At 61.5% G+C, this 25,739-nt stretch overlaps 1 protein-coding gene across 5 annotated transcripts in view; it reads right to left on the bottom strand.

Annotated features, from left to right (window-relative positions):
- The window catches only part of ZNF469 (zinc finger protein 469), a 120,216-nt gene that overhangs the window by 26,218 nt on the left and 68,259 nt on the right, over window positions 1–25,739 (bottom strand). For 2 of the 5 annotated variants that reach the window (XM_055306718.1, XM_055306719.1), the window contains exon 1: window positions 19,980–20,073. The exons of 1 other annotated variant lie outside the window; for it this stretch is intronic. The gene's annotated coding sequence lies outside the window, so the exon portion shown is untranslated. Of the gene's footprint in view, window positions 1–19,979; window positions 20,074–24,078; window positions 24,146–25,739 lie in introns of those variants that run through there. 2 more of the 5 variants (XM_055306717.1, XM_055306720.1) reach the window with 2 other exon arrangements.

Below are 25,739 nucleotides of genomic sequence, written 5' to 3'. Positions count from 1 at the left end.
GTGAGGTGGAGGGACAGCTGAGAGGCTGCAGGCCCCCAGCATCTCCCTCCTGGATGACAGTGACGCCGTGTCAGGCTTCCTATCCTCCCCAAAGCAGCCAGAGGGATCTTTCTAGGTGCAGACAAGGCTACCTTCCACCTGGTTCTGCCCTGGTCCACAGCCCCTGCACCTCAGGGTCCTGCCCCTGGGCCTTCTAGAAAGCCCAAGGCCACATGCACCTCAGGGCACTTGCACTGGCCAGTTCCTCTGCCTGGAATGCTTCCCCTAAAGCTTCCCAGCCCAGCTGCTTCTGGCTCTGGAAGCCTCTGCTCGAGGGTCCTCTCCTTGCAGTGGCTCACATACAAGGGTCTGGGTCAGGCTGGCTGGCTCTCCCACCGCCAGAGTTGTCCTTGCTGGGGTGCTGTGGCAGACGGGGACAGTGGGAGTTGTGAGTGCGTGTGACCTGGGTCAGGGCGCAGGAACAGGACATAGGGATGGAATGACGTGGCAGCAGCCGAGGGACCCCGGAGCCCCCAGGACCTGGAAGAGGTGGGAAGGACCCTCCCCTGGTGCCAACGAGGGTGGCACCCCTCACTTCTGCATAAATGGCCCACTCTTCCCCAGCCTGCTATGGCCCAAATCCTGGGGCTCACATCTGTCCCCTCCCCCCCATCCCTTCCACCCGCTGGCTCCCCTGCTTCTGCACCTGCTCACCCCCCATCCTGTAGGCCACCAGCCACCAGAGCCAGCCTCACAGATGCAGACCAGACAGCAGCAGCCTACCCCCCGGAGCCCTCAGCCCTTCTGTCCACCTGGAGCTCTGTGCCCAGATAGCCACGGCTGGTCTCTGCTCATGTGACTGGCCACCCCAGTCTCAGGACCCCCTCACCCCATCTGCCAGTGTCACCAAGGGATGCACACAGCTGTGACCCCCATTTCATGGGGGGCTCTCTGGGGTCCCCTTATTTTGCAGGCGAGGAAACTGAGTCATGGTGAGATAGGGGATTTCTTTTCCCAGCACAATGACCTGAGGCCAGGGCAGCCAGGGGGGACATCTATGGGCAGGTACCTCCAAGTCCAGCCACGCTCTGGGGGCTCTGGCTGCGCAACCCCTGCCATGGCCCCTCGCAGGCCCAGCCCAGTCCCAGGTGCCTCTGCAGAAGGGCTGCTGGGAATAGGGGCCACCGGGGCACAGTGGAATGAAGCTGGTATTGATCCCAGACAAGCCCTGGCTCTGCTGGCATCAGAGGGGGTGTGGGCTCTGGGCGCACCCCGCAGAAGGGCCGTCCCTGCCGGCGCTCTGGGCGTTTCACTGTCATCAGCTGGAGACAAAGTGGGAAGAAAGCAGGACATCTGCCAGGGGCCGAAACAGGCACCGTGACTGTGATTTTCTTTGGTAGTGTGTGGGGTGCCTGACACCGGCATCCCTGCCCTCTGGCCTTTGAGGAGATGAGGCAAGAGTGAGGATCTGCAAGGGTGAGGCCCACATAGGAGCCCGAGAGGTGCAGTGGCTCCAGTCACCCAGTCTGGGTCCCTCCCCGAATGAGGTGGGGTGCCTGGGGGCCTGTGGGCAGGGGGACCTGCCACAATGAGGTCCTGCTCTCCCAGGCTGCTGGGGGCTTCTCACTCCACTAGGAGGGACCACTGGAGAGGCCCAGATTATTAGAGGCTCGTGAGTGGGGAGCACGTCAGGTAGGGAAGGATGGGGCAGCACACACCTTGCTGCAGGAAGGTGACCCTCCAGGTGTTTCAGCCCCAGCCCGGGTGACCCTGCCTTGGAGCCTAGCCTGCACCTCCTGCTGCTGCGGGGTGAGGGTGCCAGGGCCTGTGCTTGCTGCAGGAGATGGAGAGGAAGCAGAGGCCACATGCTTATCCACGCTCCCCACCCCACCATCATGTCCCCAGGATCCCTCCTCTTCCAGGGCAGCAGAGTGAACCCCACTCCATACACTAGAAAGCCACACTCTGCCCTCCCCCCACTGTTGTGTGAACCGGGTAAGGCAATGGACCCAGAGAGAGGGGTCCTGGCCCGTCTCAGGACTGGGGGCCACAGGCCAGTCAGTCCCCCACCGGGAGAGTGGGCCTGAAGGAGCAGAGAGCTGTGGTCAAAGTGCAGGCACCACCATTTCCTTGCTGTGTGACCTCAGGTAGCTGATTTAGCCTCTCTGAGCCTCATTTACCCAGCTGTAAATGGGTCTGACGACTGCCCTTGCTCATGGGATCTGTTGGGTCACATCAGACAGTATTTGTCAAGCATTTGGTTCGTGATATGCCTCAGTGAAAGTTATTATCACATTACTATTATTTTTATAATGATCCATCAATCACTGCCCTCAGGATGCAGGGACTGACCTAGACGTAAGATAGGAATTTAGATATTTAGAAAGTGATGTTATAAAATGTCTCTGGGACCCTATTTCCCCATGAGAAGAAGTATCACCCACGCCTGCCCAGCCCTGGGACTCTGGCCAGTAGGGTGGCGCTTGGGCTGGGCCAGTTCCCAGGGGCTGGGGTCTCACCAGGTCCTTGGCCTCCCGTCCCCTTAGCCGTCCAGCAGGTGGTGCCTAATACAAGGTTCCTGCCTCAGGGCCGCTCTGAGGAAGGCAGGAGCCAGGGCGCTGTGTGTGTGTGAGCCTGTGTGTGAGTCCGTGTGTACATGCAGGCTGTGTGTGTGAGCCTGTGTGTGGGAGTGTGTGTGCACATCCAGGCTGTGTGTGTGTCTGTGTGCGAGCCTGTGTGCGAGTCCGTGTGTACGGCCAGACTGTGTGTGTGTGAGCCTGTGTGTGGGAGTGTGTGTGCATGCTCAGTGTGTGTGTGTTTGTGTGTGTGTATGTGTGTGAGCCTGTGTGTGTATTCGTGCCCAGTGTGTGGGGCCATGTGCATGCCCAGGCTCTGTGTGTGTGTGTGCGTGTGTGAACCTGTGTGTGTGCATGCCCAGGTTGTGTGTGCGTGTGCCTGTGTGCGTGTTCATTTGCACACACTCAGGCTGTGTGTACACACATAGGGTTCCCCTGTTCTGCTAAGGTCCCAACGTGCAAAACAGTGGGCTCTGCGGCTTGGAGCCAGGGGCGTCTGCAGGGCCCAGGGCACCACTGCCTGAACTTTGGGGTTGCTGATGGGAGGTGGCTGGGAACTCTCTCCAAATGTGGAATTTTTGGTGCAAGTATGGAATCCAGCCTTGTGGGTCATGATGCCTCTGTCAACACCTCAATGTCCCCCCACAAACAATGGGGAGCATGACAGTGAGCATCAGGGAGTCTCAGAGATGGCGCAGTCGGGGATCTACTCTGGCCTGGACACCTGGTGGACCCTCAGTGAGATGGTAGTTGACTCAGACATGGAATCATGCAAAACCAGCAACACTGGGCAGCAGCAGTGCCAGGGACAGGCAGTGCCGGGGACGGGGCACACCTCTTCCCAGGCTCACGTGGAGCAGAGGCCATACAGGCCTCTCTCTGGGCAGGGACCCCATGCACAGCTGTGTCACCCTGCTCCTGGCTCCCCAGGGTTTCCCAGATGTGGCTGCCCCATGGACCAGGTGTGAGCACACGCTGTGGACACGAGGCCCCAGGTACCTCTGGGCCAGCCAAGCCTCTGTGGTCTCCACGCCACTCCCACTTGCCAAGTCACGGCCGGCAACCAGCACTGGGCTCCCGGCTCGGTTGTGGTCCTGTAGGGGTCACAGGGACAGGAGTCCTCCAGCCGCTGTCAGGGTGCACCGGCCCTGGGTGTCAGGGGGGGCTCACTGGGACATGTCACCACCTCCCATGCTGTATGCACACCTTGGTGGTCCTTTCCCCTCAAATAAAACATCTACGCTGATTTTTATGTAAGGAGGAGACTGTAGGACATAAAAGCAAAGCACCCTGGCACCCCGAAATGGCATTGACAGCCTGGTCCCCGAAGCCTCATGGAGAGAGGGAGAGTGGTGGGTGCCTGCAGATGCCCACCCTGTATCAATGCAGCAGCGCACACGGCGCAGTCGGAGTTGCTAACAGGCCGAGGGCAGGAGGGTCTGTAAGTTCTCACTCAAAGGTCAGTGTCTGGCTTTCTAGCACAGAGCAGGGAAGAGCGTGTCTTCCACAGACCCCGAGAGGCTGCTGGGCTGTGGTGGGCGGGAGGGATCCCCTCTGCTGGGGGCCTCCGGGAGGGGCTGAGCTCAGTGTGGGGGCAGCCACTCCAGGGGTCATGGCGAGTCACCGCCCACCTGCTCCCACGGCGGCCACCCTGAGCCCTGGGCACGTGCACGCTCCTGCCACACCGCCCCCCCCGGCCCCCCGCCCTGGGCGCAGAGGGGCAGCCGCCCGGCCCTGGCCCATCGCAGGCCCGGCCGGACGCGGCGGCTCTCGGCGGCGGGGCAGCTCGCTCCGGGCCCTGTGGAAAGTTGTCCCTGGCTCCTGCCACCTTCCATCTCTTCACATCTCAGCTGGTTTTAATTAGTTCCCTTCAAAGTCCCCCAAAGCAACGGAGCCACGTTAGCGCCCGCCAGCTGCCAAGACGCTCCAGTGTGTGTGTCTGGGGGGCGGGAGGTGGGCGTCGGGGGCCGCAGAAGCCAGCTCGCGTTGCTGAGCCGCAGGGGCTTTGCCGCTTCTGGGCCAAGAGCACGGGGCGGAGGGCACTTCTGGCCGGGGTCCCGGGGCGGCCGGCGCTGCCTGGCAAGGACGCTGCGGCCCCACGGGGGCGGAGGGGGGAGCTGGCCTGGACGCCCGAGACTCCGACCTTGCCTGCATTTCCGGGGGGCCCCTGAACACACAGAACCCCCGGGACTCCCCGAAGCCCCTGCTCTGCTCCCACGTACGTGCAGCAAAGTCTTATTTCTACCAGCCGTGCCGGGCACCTCAGCCACAGACCCCGGCAGGCCCCCAGCGGCCCGGTGGAAACAAGGGAGGCAGGAGCTGGGGTGGCCGCGGGGAGTGTGGTGGCCCGTTCCTGCCTCCCTCTGGGGCGCCGAGCTGCTCGGCCCCACCCACGTGTCCTGGTGGCATCGCGGCCCCAGCGGGGACGCCTTCTTTGGGTTTCCAACAGAGGCCTGGGGATTCGTGTGGACTTCTGTGATTTTAAAAACAGCTTGTGGCCAAAGCAGACACACATACTGGGTGGATCCGACCCAGCGCTGCCAGCTTGTAGTCCCCATCCTGCACAGGGCTGCACCCTAAGCTTCAGGGCTTGCATCTTCCTGCTTGGCCCCATTTCTACCCCTGGGCCATCCTTGCAGCTGCAGATGGTCTTCTGTGTGGATACCTGTTTCTTGCGGGCCCAGCACCCATCTTCCTGTTTCTGGCAATGGTACCTTGGCTTTGCTTTGGGGTGCACCCTCCTCTCCTCTCTATACATGCGCTTCCAGCAGGGTGACCCTCCTCTTCCCATTAGACTGGACTCTGAAGCCACTATTGTTACATCTGGATCCAGCCATGCCTGAAGCATGTCTGTGTAGCCCAGTTCTGTGAGCCAAGTGGTCTCCTTTTTGCTTAATCTATTTTGAGTTGAGTTCTCTTCTCTTGTGGCTTGAAAAATGTCCTGACCAATACAGCGTCATCCGGGGCCTCATAGGTCACTCTGCTGGGCGTTGGTCTTATTGTCCATGGGCAGTTGGCTGTCCTGAGGGGCCTGGCCCACCCTGTGACTTGCCTTTTTACCTTTCTCCCCACGTGGCCACTTGTCCCAGTGGTGGGTGCCTCCTTTCTGCTGCCCCCCTGCCCCCATCTCTGCCACCCTGCCCCTCAGAGGGACAGGCCACCTATGAGCACATCCCTTCATGCACTGGTGCATCCCCTGTACCTGCCGCACACACCTCGAAGCAACCACCCTGCACCAGAGGCATCCAAAGTTCTCTAAGGCTTCGGATCTTCCCATGAGACCTGACACCGACATCCACGCTCCAGGGACTGTCGCTTCCAGCGGCTCTGTTACGACTGGGTTTCCTGACCTTCCCCTTCCTCTCCTGCCAAGAGGACCCAACGGAACAGGGGCTGAAAGGGGATATGGCCACAGGGAGGGCCTCAGATTCATTCTAGTTTAAATGAAAAAGGCCAACGACTCATTTGCACGGGTAACTCGTTAATATGCTCTTGGAAACACCCAACTGCTGACCACTGGTTTGTCCCTGGAGGGCCCACTGCTTTTCTGGAAGTCTTTACAGGCAAAACGATCTGGCATCTGGGAGTTGCTTTTAAAAATGCAGCAAGAATAAGGGCAGGGCTACCAAACCCAGTTGGAGCGGTTTGCACGGCTATCAACCCTCTGGTGTCAGAGAAAAACCCGGGGTGACTGCTAAGCCACATGGGGTGTCAGGCGGCAGGGACCAGTCTGGGTAGACCCCACGGGACTGGTGCACCCACTAGTGCCCCAGTCCCAGCCTGGGGACATGGGGTCCTGGGCTCTGCGCTTCTCTCCTAGACCCCTGCATTCCACCCGCCCTCCTCCCCCTCCAAGGGTCTGGACCTTGTAAAAGTTGAAAGTGTCCTGATCTATACGTATCTCCCACATATTTGACCTCTGGTATGTGTGGCTGGGTGTTGGCATTTACAGTTTTATCTTCCGAGGGTGAGCAGAGTTTTTTATGGGGTCGTTCTGTTCTGTGCAGGCTGGTCACATGGGAGAATCAGCAGACCCAGGAAAGCCTGACTAGCCGCGTGACCCGGGCTTTGTCCCCAGCCACCCTCCCCAGCTGGCTTCTCTACCATGGGATGAACTGGGTGAGGGAGACATATGGGGGTATATCCGGACAGAGAGGTCCCAGGAATAGGAGGGAAGGTACCCAGAGCATGCACGAGGCCTGGTCCCTCTCTGTACCCCCAGTTCCTGGCAGAGTCAGCCTTTGTGAGGCCACAGAGGAAGTGGGTAACCGTGGAGGCCTGGGGCACAGGCATTGGCCAGGGGAAACTGAGGCTCTTCTGGGATGCACAATGTCTGTCCACGTGGCCCTTCAAACTTGACATGGTCACGTAGCAGCCTCTCCCCACTGCAGTGTCCCTAGATGGATTCCTTGTCATCCTCCCTCATCACACTGCTGAGATTTCATTATCCAGCAACATGTGCAGTGCCTGTTCATGACTCAGAGTCCTCCACACACCTGTTCACCTGGATTAACTGGCTTCCTGTGTTAGATTGGAAGCTCCTGGGGGACAGGGCCTAGTCAGACAGGTGCACAGTTGTGTCTCTGCCTGGCACACTGCCTGGAGAGCATAGTCATCCACTCATCCACCCACCCACCTATCCATCCATCCGCCCATCCATCCACCCACCTATCCATCTATTTATCATCCATCCATCTATTCATCATCCATCCATCTACCCACCCATCTAACCATCCATCCACTCATCCATCCACCCACCTATCCATCCATCCATCCATCCATCCATCTATTCATCATCCATCTCTCCATCATCAGGACTGGAATTCAGGTCTTGGGGTCTTGAGGGCTATACTTTAGCCATTGGCTCACTGTACAGCTGAAGAAGCAAAATCTTGGAGTAGGCAATTGCCCCACCATGTAACCTTCACCACCTGGAAAGAGGACCTGATGTGAGTGGAGTTGGGTGGCATGGGTGTCCACAGCACTATCACCAACAGCTTCTGTCCCATGGCTGGAAGAAGAGACAAGCTGTCCCCTGCCCTGGGCTCACTCCCAGTCAGCATGGGGTCCTATGGGAGGAGAGACCTTATGCCGCCATCTGGAGTCTGGATCCCCTTTCTGCTTGAGCCTCTGGAGGGCCCCATGCAGGCCAGAGCTGAAGCTAGGGATTGGGGAGCCACACTTGACACACAACTTGGTCTGTCCTTCCCCTGGAGTAGATGCTCCTCCATCCCCTAGGAGACACTGGTCTGCTGTCTTTGGGCCCCTTCCTGTCCCCTGTCCTGTCCCTGGCTGCCTTCCCTGGGCCTGCTTACCATGCTGGGGCCCTGGAAGACTCTCCTGTTCTACCCCGAGAACAGAGCTTACTGAATCAGCAGAGTGACCGGCCTAGAACACTGAGAGGCCTGGCCCCCCAGCTCCCCTCAGTCTGAGGGGAGACCCTATGCTGTAGCCACCAGCCGATCCACGGGCCAGCCCGAGGCCTGTCGCTGCTGCCATTCCCACAGAGCGGTTGATCTAGGGAAGGAGCCTGTAGGGACCGCCTATTCTTTTCTGGCCTGGCCCTTAGCCCTCAGCCCTGCCCAGCTGGAAATCCCCCTGTGAGCAGCAGAAGTCACCCTAAAGGTCTGAGCCTGCCAACAGGGGCCTCGGTTCCCCCACCTGGACAATAGCACTGCCATCCCTGGTGGCTCATTTTGCAGCAGAGGCTTTGAGCTGCCAGGTCCAGGAGGGAGCTGGAATGCCAGCATGAGTTCACGCAGCAGATTTCGCTCAGCTGTTTCAGCAAAGTGGGGTCACAAGGACGTGGGGGTTCAAAGGTCACTCTGTGGGCTAGGGAAGCATCAGGACTGGATGCACCCAAGATGGCTCATGCTGCCCGTTGATGGCTGTGCCGGCAGGTGTGGATGACGAGCACCTTGCCCTGACCCTCCACTTGCACTGCCCTGGCTGATTCTCATGCTAATTCAAAAGGCTGTCGTGATGATGTAATCCCCTTCTCGGTGGGAAATTGAGGTGCAGAGAAGTGCAGAGACTTGCCTGCAGTCACACAGCCCAGGGGGTCAGGGCCCACGGTGTTTGTGTCACTCTTGGGCCAATGGGGCTTCTGGAGTGGGGCCCTTGCCTTCTGGGTTCCCTGTCCTGGGGTCCAGGAGCTCCTGCTGGCCCATGGGCTCAGCCTGGCCCTCTTCCTAGGAGGGGTGCCTGGGGAGATGGCTGCTTGGCCGAGGTGCTCTCAGAGCACCCGCTGGCCTCTGCTCGAACCCTAGGGCCACATGCCAACTGGACGCAGCCCCCAAGTGGCCAGGGCAAAGGCGGCAGCAGCACCGCCACCAGCCTGTGGAGTCACAAAAGGTGATGAACTGTCTGAAGGCCCTGGGTCTGGGGTTGTTTGTTACCCGGCAATCGGGAGCTGTGGTTCTCAAGGGCTCTCCACTGCATTCTCATCTGTAAACACGGGGCGGCTGGGCAGGAAACGAGACGGGGTGGGTCAGGCTATCAGCAGGGTATGTGCCGCCACACGGCTGCGGCTTCGGCGTCATCATCACCTGCTTTGTTCCCGGGTGTCATCACCCACGAACATGACTGCTTTGCAGTGGGGAAGGGTCCTGGGTCCCATGTGGCTGTCTGGTCACAGGCCCACCCTGGACGCTCTGGCTGAGCAAGAGGTCCAGATCCAAGTTCCTCTGCGAAAGTGCTGTCTCCATCCTGGGGCACCGTTCGCTCGCCTGGCCCCCATGCCTGACTCGGCATCTGTGTCCTGAGCCCAGAGCCAGCGCGGATATGAGGGGCAGGAGGACCCGGACCCCCATCACCACGCCGGTCACCGTGAAGGGCCAGACGTCACAGAGGGTCCTTCTGATTGCACGGCCGGGGAAGCTGGGATCAGAGGCCCCACCTGGGTAAGCAGGGGGATGGCTTCTTCTGGCATTTTCATTAGTTGCCTGTAGAAAGTGCTTTCTGAGGCTTTTGTTTTGTCTTCTCTGACCCGGCTTTGTCCAGCGTGCTGACGAGGCCTTGCGCTGCCAGGCTGACTGGTGTGGTACCTGCTTCCATGTGTGGCACTGACCTGTACCCGAGGGTCCTTGTCCCAGCATGGCAAGCAGGCCCAGGGAAGGCAGCCAGGGACAGGACAGGGGACAGGAAGGGGCCCAGAGACAGCAGGCCAGGAGAAGCCTGAGGTCATCCTGGACTAGTTTCCCAACTGAAACATTGGTTCAAACAACTGAAAGAAACTCTGCGGAGGAGCCTCTATCATCTCTCTCCTCCCTGCCACTGCTGCTCTGTCTCACATATACTTACGTAACAGCCATCTAGATGACTGGATTGATATTCACTTGGGCAAAGATCACTGACAAAGAAGATGCACAGTCCTGCCCTCCCAGTCCCTGAAAAGCCCTGGATTTTCCCAGCTCAATACCCCTCCTTCTTTACTGTAACTTCCCTCATAGCAGACCCACATGACAATGGGACAAAGAATGAGGGAGGGGGAAAGAAGGGTGAGCCCATAAGACCCAGATCTGTCCCACGCCCTGCGTGGGCCATGCTGACTGGATGAGCAATGGGCATGGATCCACCAATGAGAGGTTTCCCTGGCACCTCTTGCTGGGGTGGGACAGAGGCTGGAGCCCTGGGGGCCTCTTTGCCACCCTGAGGAAGGTCTCCCGAGAGAGGCACTAACACAGAGGAAGGCAGAGCCATGAGATGCAGAGAGGCTGTCTCCTGAGGCACTGTCTGGGAACCTGGATCCAGCAGCGCCTGAAGCCCATCTATTATTCCAGGGCTTTATAGCCAGTAGATCCCTTGCATGCTGTGTGAACTGTGTCTCTCACTTGCAAGCCACCCCAAGCATAAGGACATGTAAAACACAGCGGAAGGCCAAGCTACCAGTGGGGCAACGAGGAGAAGGCAGGAGCTGGGAGTGCTGCAGGGTGGTAGGCATTCCTGTGGGCAGCTGCCCCATGCAGGCCTGACTCCGTCCCCCCGAGAGCGCCCCAGGAGCAGCCTGTGCCTGCTGTGGCCTGACCAGCCAGGGGAGGGGTGGCAGAGCTCACCACGGAGAGCCAAGGGTCGTGACCTCAGAGACTGGTGTCTAGAGGGGGTGCGGGGCCGTCTGAACGCAGCAGGTACTCTTGACCCATCAGGGCCACTTGGCAGGACTGATAAGAACAAGGTCCTGGCGCAGAGGACGTGGGGCCATGGGCACAGACTTCAGCCGCCCCAGTCTGTGTCCCGACCAAACACAGGTGAGGAGGGACTTTAGATTTGCACATCAGGGCTTAAACCCTCGACGGGTGCTGCGCATGCATCTCAGAGCCTCCAGGCAGCAGATCGCAGCATCGTCTCCACAGGCGGGTCCTATGGGTGCCACGCCAGTGACCTGGACACAGTCCCAGCACGGCGCCTGGCACCCAGGTGTGGCACATGGTAGGCCAAACAGGCCGTTTACACGGCCTGTGCACACATGTGCACACAGTCACGTAGTTGATAGCGAGTCCCACACACAGCAGCACATGTAACGTGTAGTGTGATACATGCATGGATACGACACTGCATTTACACACACGTCATGGACACTAACGCACGCCTGCATGTGTAAATGCACTGACCTCCACTGTCCAGGCTGGCTATCCCTGATCATAGGAGAAATCCCCATGCTACCATTTGCTGAGGTCCTGCCTATGGAGTGTGCCACCAGGTAGAGGGGTGCCAGGATCAGCTCATGCCTGGGGGCTCCCCAAGCCCGCTGGGGCTGCCCATGCTAAGGTATGGCTGTGAAGCCTAGGTGCAAGGGCTGCAGCGCTGTCCCAGGGGTCAAGGTGTGGTACAATGGTTGTCCAGGGGAGCATCGAGGGAGTCCAGGACAGGTCGGGAAGTTTGGGCACCCTGGGATGGGCCAGGTGCCTGTGGGGACCATGAGGACAGAGACTGCAGGGATGTGTTGGTGCTGACGATCCCTGCACACCGAGTTTCTCGTTCAGTCACTCCCTGGACACGGCACATATCCTGGCCTCCAGGGTCAAGAAATGAGCGGGCCTGACCGGCCAGCAGGGAACACACTCATGTGACCAGGGGTAGGTAGCACAGGGCAGACGCGGGGTGTCCTGGCCGCTGCCAGGCCACGATGCCCCCACGCCTGTGAATCTACCCTGCCCTCAACACCGAGTCCAAAAGGTTTGAAGCGTCTCCTGGATCATTCTCACGGGTGCAGACCATGTGTGGGGTTGAAAGTGCATGGTTATGTTGGTTAAGGAAACTGTTATGAAATTCACAGCTCCCCTCTCTTTTCCACATGTGGCCATGAGAAGTCTGAAATGACCCCGTGACCCGCATCCCATTTCTCTTGCTGGCACTGGTGTAGACGGCGGGCTGCCTCCACTTGGGGCCCCTGCCGCTCTTGCTGAGGGCACACGCTCAAGACACCATAGGCTGGGGAGACGGCATCCACTTCGCCTCCTGTTGGAACAATGCCATGGACCAGGCTCATTTCCAGGCTTCTCGTAGCCACACAGGCCCTCGTCTCCATCTTGGGAGGCAGGACAGGTGGGAACGTATTGTGACGGAACCCCACACCTGCCCGCTGAGCTGTACCCCCAGCCCCTCCTTGTGACCGGGTCCCTGGGTTGCTGTGGGGCTCAGCTTAGAGCTGCCTGGTAGGGTCCAGCTGTGCCCTTTTACCCAACAGGCTCCGAGGGACACAGGAGACCCAGGTGCCACTGCCCAACGGTGCGCAGGCCCCTCCGGGAGCTTGGAGACTTTAATTACTCCCCTAGGCACCAACCCGGCATAAATACAGCCTAGACATCCAAGAAAAGCACGCTGCCGGTTCGGGGAGCCTTTCCCAGCGCTAAATGCAGCCTCGGCGCTGGGCAGGTCGGCGAGCGCACTCAGATAACAATCGGATTCCGCAGGCCCTGAGCTGACCCTGGACCGGGCACGCTCCCACTCACCAGGAGTGACCGCCGTGGCCAGGCGCAGAGGGCCGCCGGCTGTCTCTCTTCCGCTGGGAGGGCGCTCCAGGGCGGGGAGCAGGAATGCATGTGGGCTGCTCTGAGTTTAGCATGTATTTATAAATGGGGCACAGCTGCCAGCCGAGTGGTACCCTCGAGGTCAGCTTCCTGCCAGGTCCTGTGGCCAGATGTTTACTGAGATTGCAGAGAGCCTATTCCACCCACGAGGGCCCAAATCCATTCCGCATCTATGCTCCGAGGCTGCTCCATGCCTGTGCCTGGCCAGGCTCCAAGAGCTCAAAGAGGGCGGGCCCTCCAGGAACCGGGCACGCAGGACCTACACACACACGGCAGATTTTAAAAGGCACCAGGAGGGGAAGGGACCGTGGTGCCTTGGGAGGGAAGCCTTTCCAGAGGAGAGGCAGCACAGTACTGGAGGTGGGTTCTGCAGGATGGTTAGGAGTTTTCTAGATAGCATGAGGAGCACGTGCAGTGGGAGGTGAACAAGGGGAGCAATGCTCCTGGGGACAGGTGCCGTCCCGTGTGCATGCGAACATGCTCACACATGCTCACACACCGCCTTGCCCTGATGGCCACATGCTGCGGGATGGACGGTGGGACAGGAGGAGGCTTTGGTCGCTGGCTTTCTTGGTCCTGGTCAGCCCTGCACAGTGCCGGCCCTTTAGATGGATTCTTGCTGGCGGGGATGGGGGCTGGAGGACCTGCCCATTGCCTGGCCTGCTCCTAGGCTGTGGTCAGTCCCTTCCCGTCTCTGTACTTGTTTCCTCCCCTGTAGCGTGGCTACAGCCGCCTACCTTCCCGGGTGAGGGAGACAGACAGCGCTCACTCTGCCACCTGCCCAAGTGCCCAGCTTCCTACCGGTGTGCAGACCAGCTCTGGACGACCGAGTGGGGGAGTGGCGACTATCCCAGGGTTGGACAGGCCACACCTGTGCCACCTCCCAGCTTCCCCTCGTCCTGCTTTCCTCTTTCTGGGGCCAGAACACTCAGCTCCTCCCTACTGCATCTCATCCTAGGCTCCCCCGGTCCCGCTAGACACCCTCCCCACCCAGCCAGACCACGAGCTCCTGCCGTGGTAGAGGTGTGTGGCCAGGTCCCACAGGGGCTTCTGCAGGTGACTGCCTAGCTCTGTGGCTGTCCTGGGGAGGACATTGTCCTCTCCAACTCCGAGCAGAGTTTATGTATGGCTAACGAAAAGCCAGCCTGCCCTGGGGGGCCGCTGAGCCCCAGCACCTGTCTCTCTGATGTGGTTGTGTACATGTGAGACCCCTATCAGCAAGAGCCAAGCTGGGACTACCCAGGGCAGGGGCCCCCATGCCCATGGCCCGCAGGAGTTGGGGAAGGTGTGTGCGCTCTTGCCCTGTGTCAGGTTTAGAGGTCTGGCCTGGGCCTCCAAGCTGGGTGCGCTTCGGGAAGTGACTTCACCTCTCTGGGGTAGAAGCTGTGGATATGCCATTCCGATCGTGCATGCTGGAGCTGTGGAACTAGCCATGGGACAGGCTCAGGGCTCCTTGGGCCCACTCTGGGGCAGGCCGGAGCCCCTGACCACCGGACCTCAGGGAGTGATATTCAAGCGTCCTGGGATCAGTGTCCCAGACCCATGCGGTTCTGCCTTTTGTGCATTGTGCTGTCATCCTGGGAATGGGCCAGAGGTCCCTGTGGGGGAGGCTGGGAGAACAAGACATGGACATTTCTGGTGGTGGAGTAGGGTCCTTCCCTGAGGGTCTAGGCCCTTGGATCGAAGGACATCGTGAGGACAGTGGGGTTGTGGGTGCTAAGTGCCCAGGAGAAGCCTCAGGACAGGGCAGGGGCCAGAGGGCAGAGCCTCCCGCAGGAAGGTCCCTGAGGCTGTGACTGCCACTTTCTCTGCCTTGACTTCCCCATCTGTGTGCTCACGACTCTGGCGCTCGGGCAGAGGTTGAATCCAGGGCCCCATTGCCCTGACATGTGACCCTGAGCCAGTGCCTTTGCCTCTCTGTCCCGACTTCCATGTGCACAGACGGGGGGAGGAGAGGCCCTCACAGCCTCACAGGCTGGTGCCGGCGGGAAGCGGAGCCCAACGACCCACGCCCAGACTCCATCCTAGAGAAACAAACACGTGCCCCACCAGGATGTCCTCACAGATCTCACAGCAACTCTCATCACAACAGCCGGAAGTCTGACAGCAGATGATGGACGCGCAAAGCGTAGCCCACCCACCCCGTGGAATATTACTCGGCTGTAAAGAGGAACAAGGCCCCAGGGCAGCCTACGACGACGTGGACACCCCGTGACAGCGCTATGATGAGCGAAGTAAGGCGGCCACAAAAAGAAAAATACTGTGTGATTTCATTCATGTGAAATGTCCTGAATAGGCAAATCCACAGAGGCAGGAGGGAGATTCGTGGTTTCCAGGGCTGGGGAGCTTGTGGGGGGGTGACCGCCAGAGGGTACAGGGTTTCTTTTTGGGGGGAATGAATGTGTTCCAGGAGGAGACGGCGGGGGTGCTTGCATGAACTCGTGCACATGGTCCAAACCACCAGTTTATGCTCTGTGAGCTACGTTCACACCCGAGAAGGCCCTGCCCAGTGGGGCTAGTCTAGAACCCGGGATGCCCGTCAGCAGCTGGTACCATGGCCCCTGCCAAGGAGGCACTTCCTCCAGTACCGGGACCCAGTCCTGGCTCCCGCACTCCACCCAGCCCGGGTCATGGCATCTCTGCACTGACGACCCCTGCTCCTGCCAGGATCCCAGGGAAGCCCTGCTCCACAGTGTCCCCAGAGGGCAGCGCCCAGCCAGCCGCATGCAGGGCCGGGAGGGGCAGGCCCTGTTTACACACAGCCACCCTGGCCCGGCAGCCCCGAAGGAATGTGGGAAAGGCAACGGTCACATCTGCAGGCGGCATCTGTGCCCAGGCCGCCAGAAAGCCTCAATGGCCGTTCATGAATGTGGATTTTGTTTGGCCTGTTTGGCTGGGACACAGGCCCTGTGAGCAGCCCTGAGTCGGGACAGAAGCTATGAGCAGGCGGCCAGGGATGGAATGTCCCCGTCCTGCCCTGGCTCCAGCCCGCCGGTCAGGAGGGGGCAAGGAACGAGGAGGGGGCTGCTGGCGTGGGCGCCCACCTGTCCACGCACTTGCACGCATGCACGCATGCGGCCTCCAGCCCTTGCTGGCTGTGGTCTTCGGGGTCGGGGTGTGCCTGGAAGACAGGGGCCTTGCAGCCAGAGAGTGGGACCTGACCGAGGGCTCTGGGGGCCCCCCAAGCCCACATTGCTTGTCCCCGAGGCCCTTGTCCACCCTCACCGGGAGTGACAGCCACCCTGGGGGATGGGAGGACAGCTCTGCTGCCAGCCCTTGGGGGCAGGCGGGGGTGGGAGGGGGCCTTACATGGAGTGCTAGGTGTGGGGAGAATGGGTGGGCAGGGGGCCAGGGCCCAGCACCCCAGGAAGGGCAGGGGGACCCCAGAGCCCCTGCACAAGCCCTGCCTTCCCACCTCCACCTTCAGGCTCCGCCCACAGGCATGCCAGGAACTCATATTTGGGGCTCTCCTTCCGAAAGCCAGCTCTGTTTAAACCAGGAGGTAATTCTCAGAGACCACCTCAAACCCGACAGGAGCCAGAGGAGTAATGAGCAGAAAACCTATAGTTTGACGCTGGGGTCACAGCCCCCAAACTCCTGCCAGTGTAGCTGCTGAGCTCACTTTCTGGTGGTTGGGAAGCGGGACCAGAAACCGCAGGGCAGCGCGGGGGGGCGGAGCCGCAGGCTTTGATGAACATCCGCGGGCAGGAGCTGGCTGAGCTCACGGCGGCCCCCAGCATCCCTGGGTGCGTCCCTGCCAGGCATGCCAGCCTGCTTCCTACCCTCCCCAGACTGGCCTGATGCGCCTGGGCCCAGGGACCATGTCCACCCAGAATGACATCGAGGGTCCCGGAGGCCTGAGAGCACCTGATGAGGGGGAAGGAATCTCGAGGGGCAGTTTCCAGTGTGCACACATGAGGGGGTGTGATGTCCTCAGGAGCAGAACCGTGGCCCCGGCTCATAGCACATTTGTCTAACGTGGGGCCACCGGTCGGGTCTGGGGCCTCTGGGCGGCTCCTTAGGATGGATACAGCCCCTTGGTGTGCTGAGGCCTGCTGAGCAGGGCATGGGCTGGGTGCCTTTGTGCAGCGAACAGCCTGCTCAAAGTACAGGCCCAGGGAAATGGTGGCTCCCTAGTGGACCTCACTGTGGGACCAAAGTACAAGATCAGTCCCTGAGGACAGTGTCTTCCACCCCAGGCACGGCTGCCAGGGCAAATGGTGAGGCGACGCTAGCAAGGGAGAGGCTGAGGGCAGGGCCCCGGGTGCCGGCCAGGCCATCCATCTCAGTGCTCACCCCTCTCCATTCCAAATCCTCCCCCAGGCTGAGGCTACTCTCCAGTGCATCCTGAACCTATGCTATCAGGGAAGGGGTGACAGTCCCCCAGCTGTGTGTGCTGAGGGCCACTACGTCTGGCTTGGTGGGGACGGGGCTCTAAAGGTGTTGTGTGGCTGAGAGGTGGGGATGTCCATGCACAAGGGAAAGGTGGGGTGCTAGAAGGGCTGAGGGTTGAGCAGATAGGGCAGTTCTGATGGGGCAGAGGACCACCCGCTATGGCAAGAAGGTGGCCAGCTGCTGGAGGTGGAGGACAGGATGCTGGGTGTCCAGGGCAGTAGGTGGGCAGGGGAAGCAGCACCCTAAGAATGGACTCCATGGCTGTCACTGGAGGAGAGCAGAGTGGGATGGCGGTCAGCCTAGAAGGCAGGGGGTGGAATGGTGGGCTGGTCATACCCTGCCCAGGTTCAATCCTCCTGCACGCATCTAGAATGAACCCAGGTGGAGGTGGACCATGGAGAAGTCAAGAAGGCAGCCTTCAGCAGGCCCTGGGCTTCACCACCATGCCCTAAGAGGCCTTCCCTGCTGGACTAGTGCTGCCAGCACCGTGTACCCTTCCTGGCCCTTTGCACCTGCAGAGCCCTTTCCCAAGGCCCCGTGGGGTGTCCCCAGCTGTGTGTGTAGGAACCATAGGAGCCAGCGTCTGCCGTGCTCATAACTGCAGGAGGTAGGCCCTTGCTATATGGGTGCCCTGTACCTCAGCCCACCCCTGGTACTTGTGAGGTCCCCCCATTCTCCCAATGGAGAAATCAAGCTCGGAGACGTGGGGGACTTGCCCACACAACCCCTGGGCAGCTGCTTCTGGAGCCTGCACCCCTAAGCACGACATCACCTGCCCCAAAGTCTGAGCCCCTCATTTTGGATCAGGAAGCAGACGGGTAACTGAATCTGAGCAACAGTCAAGTCCTGGAGGACGGTGGGGGTGGGGCTTGGCTGGGAAGTCTCTGGGCTCTGGAGGAATTTGCAGCGTGAACTGATGTCAAGCAGCACATGCATCCTTGGCACCATCAGGGGTGGAGAGGTTCCAGAGGCAAGGAGGTGGGAGCAGGTCCTGCTTCCAGGCCACCCTGGTATTCTCCACAAATGTGCAGCCAGGGAAGAGACCTACTGACTTTCTCCTGGGAAGGGAGGCAGGATGGTGCCTGACATGGAATGTCAAGTCAGAAAAGGCGCAGGGCCTGACACGATGAGGCCTAAAGGGGACATAATCTCTCTATTAACATTCTCCAAAGGCAACCGAGTGTAAGAGTTAACGTGATGTGCTGTGTGCTGCTCAGGATGACAGGACCATTCAACAGAAACCACAGGTAGGAGGCTTCCCCCTCAACGTGCAACAGAACCTTCCGGGAATCTTTGGCATACTGCAGGGGTGAGACCGTGGGGTGGGCTGCTGTGATAGGGAGTGAGGTCCCCATTGCTGGGGGTATTCAAGCAGCATCAGTAACCTGGAGACCTCGCAGTGATGAGGGAGTTGAAGAACCTCCAAGCTCTCTTTGACCCTGAAGTCCTGGCACTCGCTGGCTTCCACACGGCCCCCCGCAACAGCGGCCTGGAGCCCAGGCAGGGGGGCTGCACACCCTCACCCACGCTTCCTGGGGCCAATGTGCCACAGGGGAGCTGTGGGCTCCCCTAAGGGGTCCAGCCTCCCCTCTTCCCACTCCCAGGTGAGGCTCTCGGCACACTCTTCCGGTGGTTCTGGAACCTGCCAGGCTGGGCACATGGCACCCGAGGGCATGCCCTCTTGTGGGGACAGCTCAGAGGTGGCCCTTCCTAACGGGGTGACTGCCCGGCTTCCCAGCAGCCCACCGCCCCGGGGTGACACTATTTTGCCATTCTACCCATTCATCTTGCTTGCTATCAGAAGACAGGGGGCTTGGCTGGGTTGTGGGCTCCTAGGGCAGCGAGAGGCACCGGGAGGGCTCCATACACGTTAGTTGGGCACCTCCAGACACCGACAGGCGGTCTCGGGCAGAAGTCTCTGTGTCAGGGTGGGGAGAGGCCAGCAGGCCCTGCTGCTCGCTGGCTGTGCAGCGCTGGCCCAGGCCCCTAACCTCTCTGAGCCTCAGTGTCTTCACTAGCCGGGGTGGCACCGATGTCTTGGAGTGAGGCTCCCACACAGTTACACGTGGCACAGTCCCTACGCGGGGCCGAGGGCTGCTGAAGGCCGGCCTGGAAGGGGTTAACGGCCTCAGCCGCCGCCAGGGCGCAGGACCCAGTCCAACCGAACCCCAGTCTGTGCCTCGGACCCGCCGCCTCCTTGCCCCGGGCGCAGGGGCAGGGTCTGGGTGACCGCGGGAAGTCCCCTCGAGCCGGGCCGGCCTTCCCTTCCGGCCGCCGCCGCGCGGCGCCGCGTCCCCACGGGTCCCTCCGGCTCCACTCCCTAGGCGCGCCCAGCCGGCCGGGGCCAGGGGCAGGGCCAGGGGCAGGGGCGCGGGCGCGGGCGCGGGCGCGGGCGGGGGTGGGCGCCGCGTGGCCACCCCGCGGGCGCGCAGCGCGCAGCGCGCGGAGCCCCCCGCCTCCCGAGAGACCCGCCCCGGCCCGCGCGCTGCCCCGCGGCCGCCCCGCCGTCCCTCGCCCGGGGGAGCGCCCGGGGAGGCGCGCCCGGGGGGGCAGCCCGGAGGAGGCGGCCGGCCGGCCTCGGGGGCCCAGAGGCTCCGGCCGCAATGAATGAGCCGGCCCGCGGCCGCGCGCCCCCTTCCCGGCCCCGCTCCCCGAGGCCCGGCGTCCCGGAGGCCCCGGCGGGCACGCAGCTGCGAGACCTCGGGCTGCACTTTGCAGAGTGCCCCGCGGAGCCTCCCGGGGCTGCGCCAGCCGCGCCGGGCAGGGCGGAGGCCGGTCTCGAGGCGCCGCGGCCCCCGCCGAGCCCCCGGCGCGCCCTGGCGTTGGCGGCGCGGCGCGTCCCGGGCGGGCGCGCGGGGTCGGGGGCGGGGGGGCGGGGGGCGTCCGGCCCCGCCGGGGGGCGCCGCCGAGGGCGCCCGGGACGTGGCGGGGCGCGGGCAGCCAGGTGCCCCGCCGCTCGAGCCCTGTCCCCGCGCACCGCCCGGCCGGCGGCCACACTCACCTCCCGCTCCGAGGGCCCCGCTCCGGTCGCCGCGCTGGCGGACGCGATCGAGCTCCCGGCACGGCCGCGGCGGCCCCGGCGCTCTGGGCGCGGAGGGCAGTCCTCATCCCGACCGCAGGCCGCCCGGGCCGCGCAGACGGGCCGCCCGCCCGCCGGGCACCGAGCCGCCCCGCCGCCGCTGCGCCGCGCTCTGCCCCTGCGGGCGGGGTGGGGAGAGGGGGGAGCAGCCTCCACCCGCTTCCCAGGTCGGGCCGCGCGCGGGGCCAATCCTCGCGAACAGGCGCCCGGCGGCGGGGTGCTCCCGAGGCCCTCCGCCCAGCCCCGGCCAGCGCCCGGCCCCAGGCACTGCTTCAGCCCGCGGCCCCCCGGCTGTTTTCAGCCCTGCTCTTCCTAGGTGTTTGCTTCCCGGGATGTGCTCTAGCGATGAGGTCCCTGGCGGGGAAGGCATGGAGCCGCCAGATTAGCGCTCATGCCCCCTTGGCAGCCCACGCCGGGCTGGCAGCGCTGTGCTCTCGGTGCGGATTCAGCAGGGGTTTCAGATCTGGGGGCCTAAGTGTATCCGTGTGTATCCCTGTGGTTTCCCAGAGCTCCTCCATCCCCACCCCCTCCCGGCCTCCCTCCCCAGCCCTTCTGAGGTACCAGCGTCTGAAGCATCCCCGCCCCCCCTCCCCCACCCTTCAGTAGGGAGGATGGGGGTGGGGGTCATGCCACAACCGCCACCTGGCACCTGCTGGGAGAACTTCTGTGGTCCTGCAGTTTAGCACCTAGAAGGCACTCCAGGAGGAGATGCCCACGTCTCAAAGGTGGGAGCTGACGTACCTTAAATCTTTAGCACTTTTGCTCTGGGTGCCCTGGCCCAGCCTCAGGCCTGCCACAGAGTGGCCTGCTGCATTCTGGAACACAGACAGTGGGGAGTGGGAGCCACGCGGGCCCTAGAGCGGGTTGGCCCATAAATGTCACACGTGGCATGGCTTTCTTCACAGATGAGGACATCAAGCTTCAGAGAAGTCAAGGGACCTTCCCAAGGCCACACAGCTCAGGCCATGGGACACTGGCCTGGCCCCTGGTGTGCCAGCGTGGGCCCCCTTCAGGTCAGGGAGGCACCCACTGAGGACAGCCGTCTTCCCTCCTCTACTTTAGAAAACCCGCGGAGTGGATGCACCAGGTGTGGGAGTTGATGGGGGGGGGGTTTCTTCACTCTGTGGAACGGCATCCCTGCAGAATCTGTCCTGTGAACAGTGTCCCCCTGATAGCCTGCTAGGGAGCTTTAACTTACTCAAGTTCAAATTTCACCCCCCCCCCAGGAGCACCTTTATCATGTAAAGCAAGGTATAGGTGACACACGGGGCCTTTGGCCCAAGTCCTGCATGCTGCTTGGAGAGGAGCCAATGGCCTGGCCCCTCGGCCCCCCCAGGGCAATGTGCTGGGGCTCTGAGCTCCACATTCGATTTATGATAAGCTAAAACACACCGCATATCAAGGTCTATTTTCCTGTGGCTCTTCGCTCCAGTGGAGGAAGGACATCTCTGCCGGTGGACTGGACAAGTTGAACTGAACCAGGGGTAAGGGACTCAGAGGCCCCCGCTGCCCAGTCCTGCTGGGCACTCAGAAAGCCCAAGCCTCAGCTCACATTTCCGGGGCATCATTCTGGGCCTCCGGGTCCTGGGATCTCCTTCTCCATGAAAATCGGCACAGGAAGGGGCTAAGAACCCCCCGCCTCCAGTTAATCGGTATTTCAATCAAGTTGGTTTCCTAATGTTTCTGGCGTGGGGGTCCCCTGCCTCGGACGAAGTTTCCAGATGGTATTTGCTTCCCGAGCCTTCCCACTGGGCCTCTTCTTGTTTCTAAGAAAGCCCATGGTTTCAGAACTTGTGTGTGTGTGTGTGTGTGTGTGTGTGTGTGCACGCGTGCGTGCGTGGGCAGCCCATGGTGCACCTGAGCGCCCCTCAGGTGTGAGGGTCAGCAAGTGCCGCGCTTACTGCCACACCCACGCAGCATTCTGAAGAGCGGCCTGGCTCTCCCCCTTGGGCCAGGTGCTGAGCTGAGCCATGGCCCTGACAGCCCCAGGAGGTGGGCTTCTACACTTCCCACTGCACAGGGAGGGTTCGAACGTGCCTCTTCTGCCCCAGGGCCCCTGTCCAACAGAGCTGGGGGCCTTAGCCCTCCAACCAGCGACCAGGCCAGCCCCTGAGCTCCTGCTCCAAACCTCCAGGCCCACCTGCTTCACATAACCCAGCAATTTTCACCTGGGGGCGATGATGCCCCCCATGGGGACATTTAGCAATGTCTGCAGACATTTTTGACTGTCACAACTATGGAGCTGTGATGGCATCTGCCAGGCAGAGACCAGAGAGGCTGCTGGACCTCCTATGATGCACAGCATGGCCTCCGAACAAAGAATTATCTATGTGGCCCCAAATGTCAGTGATACTGCAGGGGTACAGTCTCCTGGGGGTGGACCCCAAGCACTTCCCGGCCTGGTGCAGGCAGCGTCTTCCCCTCTTCCCAGTTCCCAAAGGCTGAGGGAAGCTTCGTCCACCCCTCCCAGGAGAAGCTGCCCAGCGGGAGGGGATGCGGGGGATGCGGGGTGGCGTAGGCTGGCAGGGTCTTGCCCAGCGGAGTCCCTGCTCCCTTATTCTGAGAAGTAACAGGGCTGGAAATGCCCATCCGTGCTGAATCTCGCTCTCCGCCAGGAGTCGGCACAGCGGAGGTGCTGACTCAACTAGCCCGAAGTCACGGAGCTCAAGCCCAGCTCACCTTCCCCGGCCATGCCTCCTCTGCCACCCGGGGCCCGACACCCGCTACTGGCCACTCTCAAGGGGCAGAGGCTTCCTGTGCCCCCGCGTGTGCCAGGAAAGCCGGTCAGTGCTCCTGAGTCATCCCCTTGCCTTCTGCCTGATGTCAAAATGAAACCACGTACTCAAAGCCAGAGCAGGGGTGGGAGGAGTGAGAAGCGTCCGGCAAATTCCAGGGGCATAGTGTCACATGGCCGCTCCAGCTTGACACTGACAGCGCCTTGGCCTTGGACACCCATCCGTACGGGAGGCCTCACACCTTGAAAGCCATGTCCAGCCCCTACCCTGTATGCAGGTCCACCCCAGACCTGGTGGGATCCCCAAGGCCGAGGCCCTCGTCCCTGGGAGACCGGACTCTAACCTGGGAGCAGGCTGGGGGCCGTGACCTGGCATGCTGGATGTTTATGCCTTCCTGGAGCTTCCGTGGCAAGGTGACCTGTGACCCGTGGGCTCCCTCAGGCTCCTTAGCTCCATTTGCCAGCCAGGGAGACAGAGGCTGGAGAGGCAGGAGTTACTGGCACAGCCTATCCGGGCCCTTGAGCAGCTGCTCCTACGCCTGCTGACGCCTTGCCAAGCCCAGGTCAAGGGCAGGGCTGTGAGGGGCCGTGGGGCCCCTGGCTGAGGTGTGTGGGGGGGCACACTTCAGCATCACAGAGGGGCCCTCCCACTGCTCCCCCTGGGGGTCTTGGCTGCTGGGTAGAGCGTGTGGACGTGGAGGCTTTCATGCCTTGTCACATCGTCACACGTGAGTGCAGCTACCAGCAAAGAGGGGCGCACATGGGACCTGAGGCTTTCCAGTTATCTGTGCGCCTAGCCCCGATGACTGGAAAGTAGGAACACAACCAACATTGCCAGAAATCACCAAGGAGCCAACGACTCGGAGGGCCTGGCCTTGCCCACTCCCTACTAGCTGTGTGCCCTTGCGTAAGTCAGCAACCTCTCTGAGTCTCTGCCTGCCTGCCTAGGAGTTGGCAGTAGTGACATGCTCCCCCTCAGGGAGAACCGAGAGTCTAGGAGGGCAGTGCCAGCCCCCCGAGGCATGATGAAGCAGCCCCCGCTCCCCCTGATGGTGGCTGGGGGTCTCTGGGGGGGTCTCGGGGAAAGCTAGATCCAAGAGCAGCATCCAAGGAGGAGGAGCAAGTGAGCCTACCATCCCAGTGCTTGTCCCCCAGCAGACGCTGCCAAGCCCTGATGCCCCCCATGCCCTCTGGTACCTGGCCCCGGGGTCTAGGGCATCAGGAAAAACCTACAGGCTCTAGAGCACAGAAAGGAACACACACATGGAAATGAAAATCTTTACCTACCAAAGGCCCAGCGTCCACTGCAGCTCGGCTCCTGTGTGGCCACATGGAAGACCCTGGCATTTTCGGGGGTCTGCGGCCATGGCGATGGGGGTGGCAGATGGGAAGGGAGGGAGGGAGGAGGGAGGAGGCGGGAGGGAGGGAGCAAGGCTGGGTGAGTGGCGGCGGGTGGGGCCAGAGCCCAGCGAGCCCTTCCAAGGAGACATTCCAGACTGACGGTGGCGCATGACTCAGACCCCAGCCGATGCTTTCTGCCCCTGTCTTCCTGTCTTTAAATGGCCCCATTTGTGAGCAAAAAGGGAGTGTGGAGGGGCGCCCTTCCTGAGGAGGGTCTCAGGCACAGACACATGCCACCCCAACACTGACACACTTTGACACGTAGGGGCCGGGCAGGGTCACGGGGCCCACAGGCTGGGAGAGGGTCTGGGCACGCAGGACTTCCCAGAGCCCACCGCCCACCTCTGTCCCTTCCCGGGATCAGCTCCTCTGCCTCCAGGAAGCCCTCCCTGCCCTCCACTCTGGCTTAGAACGCCAGTGTTTCCTGAGCCCCTCCCGGCAGGGCCGGTGGGCGACTAGTGGCCCAGGTCCAATGCCCAACTCTGCCATCTGCCAGCCATGTGACCTGGGCCTCAGTCTCCCCCTCGGGCCTGGTAAGCCAGACTCGTCCGTGAAAATGCTGGGACCCACAGGCAGCTGGGCAGCTGTGCGCCTCGCGGCATTCGGCAGAGCATCCTGGACACAGCCTGCTGCGGGCCTTCAATATGGGAATCCTTCTAATGAAAGGAAAACAGAGGCCGCGGGAACCCGAGCCAGCAGCCTGGTGCATGAATGGGCCCTTTCATGGGGTGGCTGCAGAGCGAGGGCCCCGGTGGAGATACCCAAGCACGGCTGGAGGAGTGGTAGTGCCCCGGGCAGGCCCCAGGCAGGACAGCAGCCTTCAGCTCTGGCCTGGGGCCTCGGGGTCCAGCCTCCTCCGGGTCCAGCCTCCTCGCGCTCCGCATCCTGGACGCCCCCTGACACTGGGCCCGGCTGCAGGAAAGGAGCCAGCTGTCCTGCTCCAAACGCCACTGTCCTTGTTTTTTTTCCTATAACTACAAATTTAAATTTTGTTCAGCTTGGTCGTGTATTTGGAGCCTGTGAGGAGGGCCCCGCTGTAAAAGGCGCATTGATGTGTGTTTTCGTGTTGCTCGGGGTGACTGGCTGAGGCGTGCGGACACAACCGGCCCTTGTAGCAGGGGCGGCTCTGTGAGCGGCGTGCCCTCACCACCTGGGCCTGTGTAAACGCCTCCGCTCCACTCGCCGTGAATGACTTCAGTGTACAGAGGGTTTCTTTTTCCATACCTGGCCACCAAAACTTCCAACATTCTTCTAGAAAAAATGTGGCAAGTTTCCCTGGGATCACTTTCTCTCCAAATGGCTTATCCATCCCTCTCTGGCCCCAAACTCAGGCCAGCTCTTCTTCCATTTAGTGACATTAAAGGAACATCGCGCCCCCGGCTCTGCCACCTGCTGCTCTGGCCCCGCTGACAGCTTCATGGTGGACAAAGGCTGGTGGTCAGATGTCTGTGAATCTCTGAAGGGACAGGGATAGACCGATGGCCTTGGGGTGTCCAGCCTGCAGAGGCGAGTAGGGGCCCTGTCTGACCACAGAGCTGGTGGGTTTG

The sequence above is a fragment of the Nyctereutes procyonoides genome, unplaced genomic scaffold (genome assembly GCF_905146905.1).
Source record: "Nyctereutes procyonoides isolate TBG_1078 unplaced genomic scaffold, NYPRO_anot_genome, whole genome shotgun sequence".
NCBI lineage: Eukaryota > Metazoa > Chordata > Mammalia > Carnivora > Canidae > Nyctereutes > Nyctereutes procyonoides.
The sequence above is the reverse complement of the archived record's forward strand: the minus strand, read 5'-3'. Positions and strand labels throughout refer to the sequence as shown.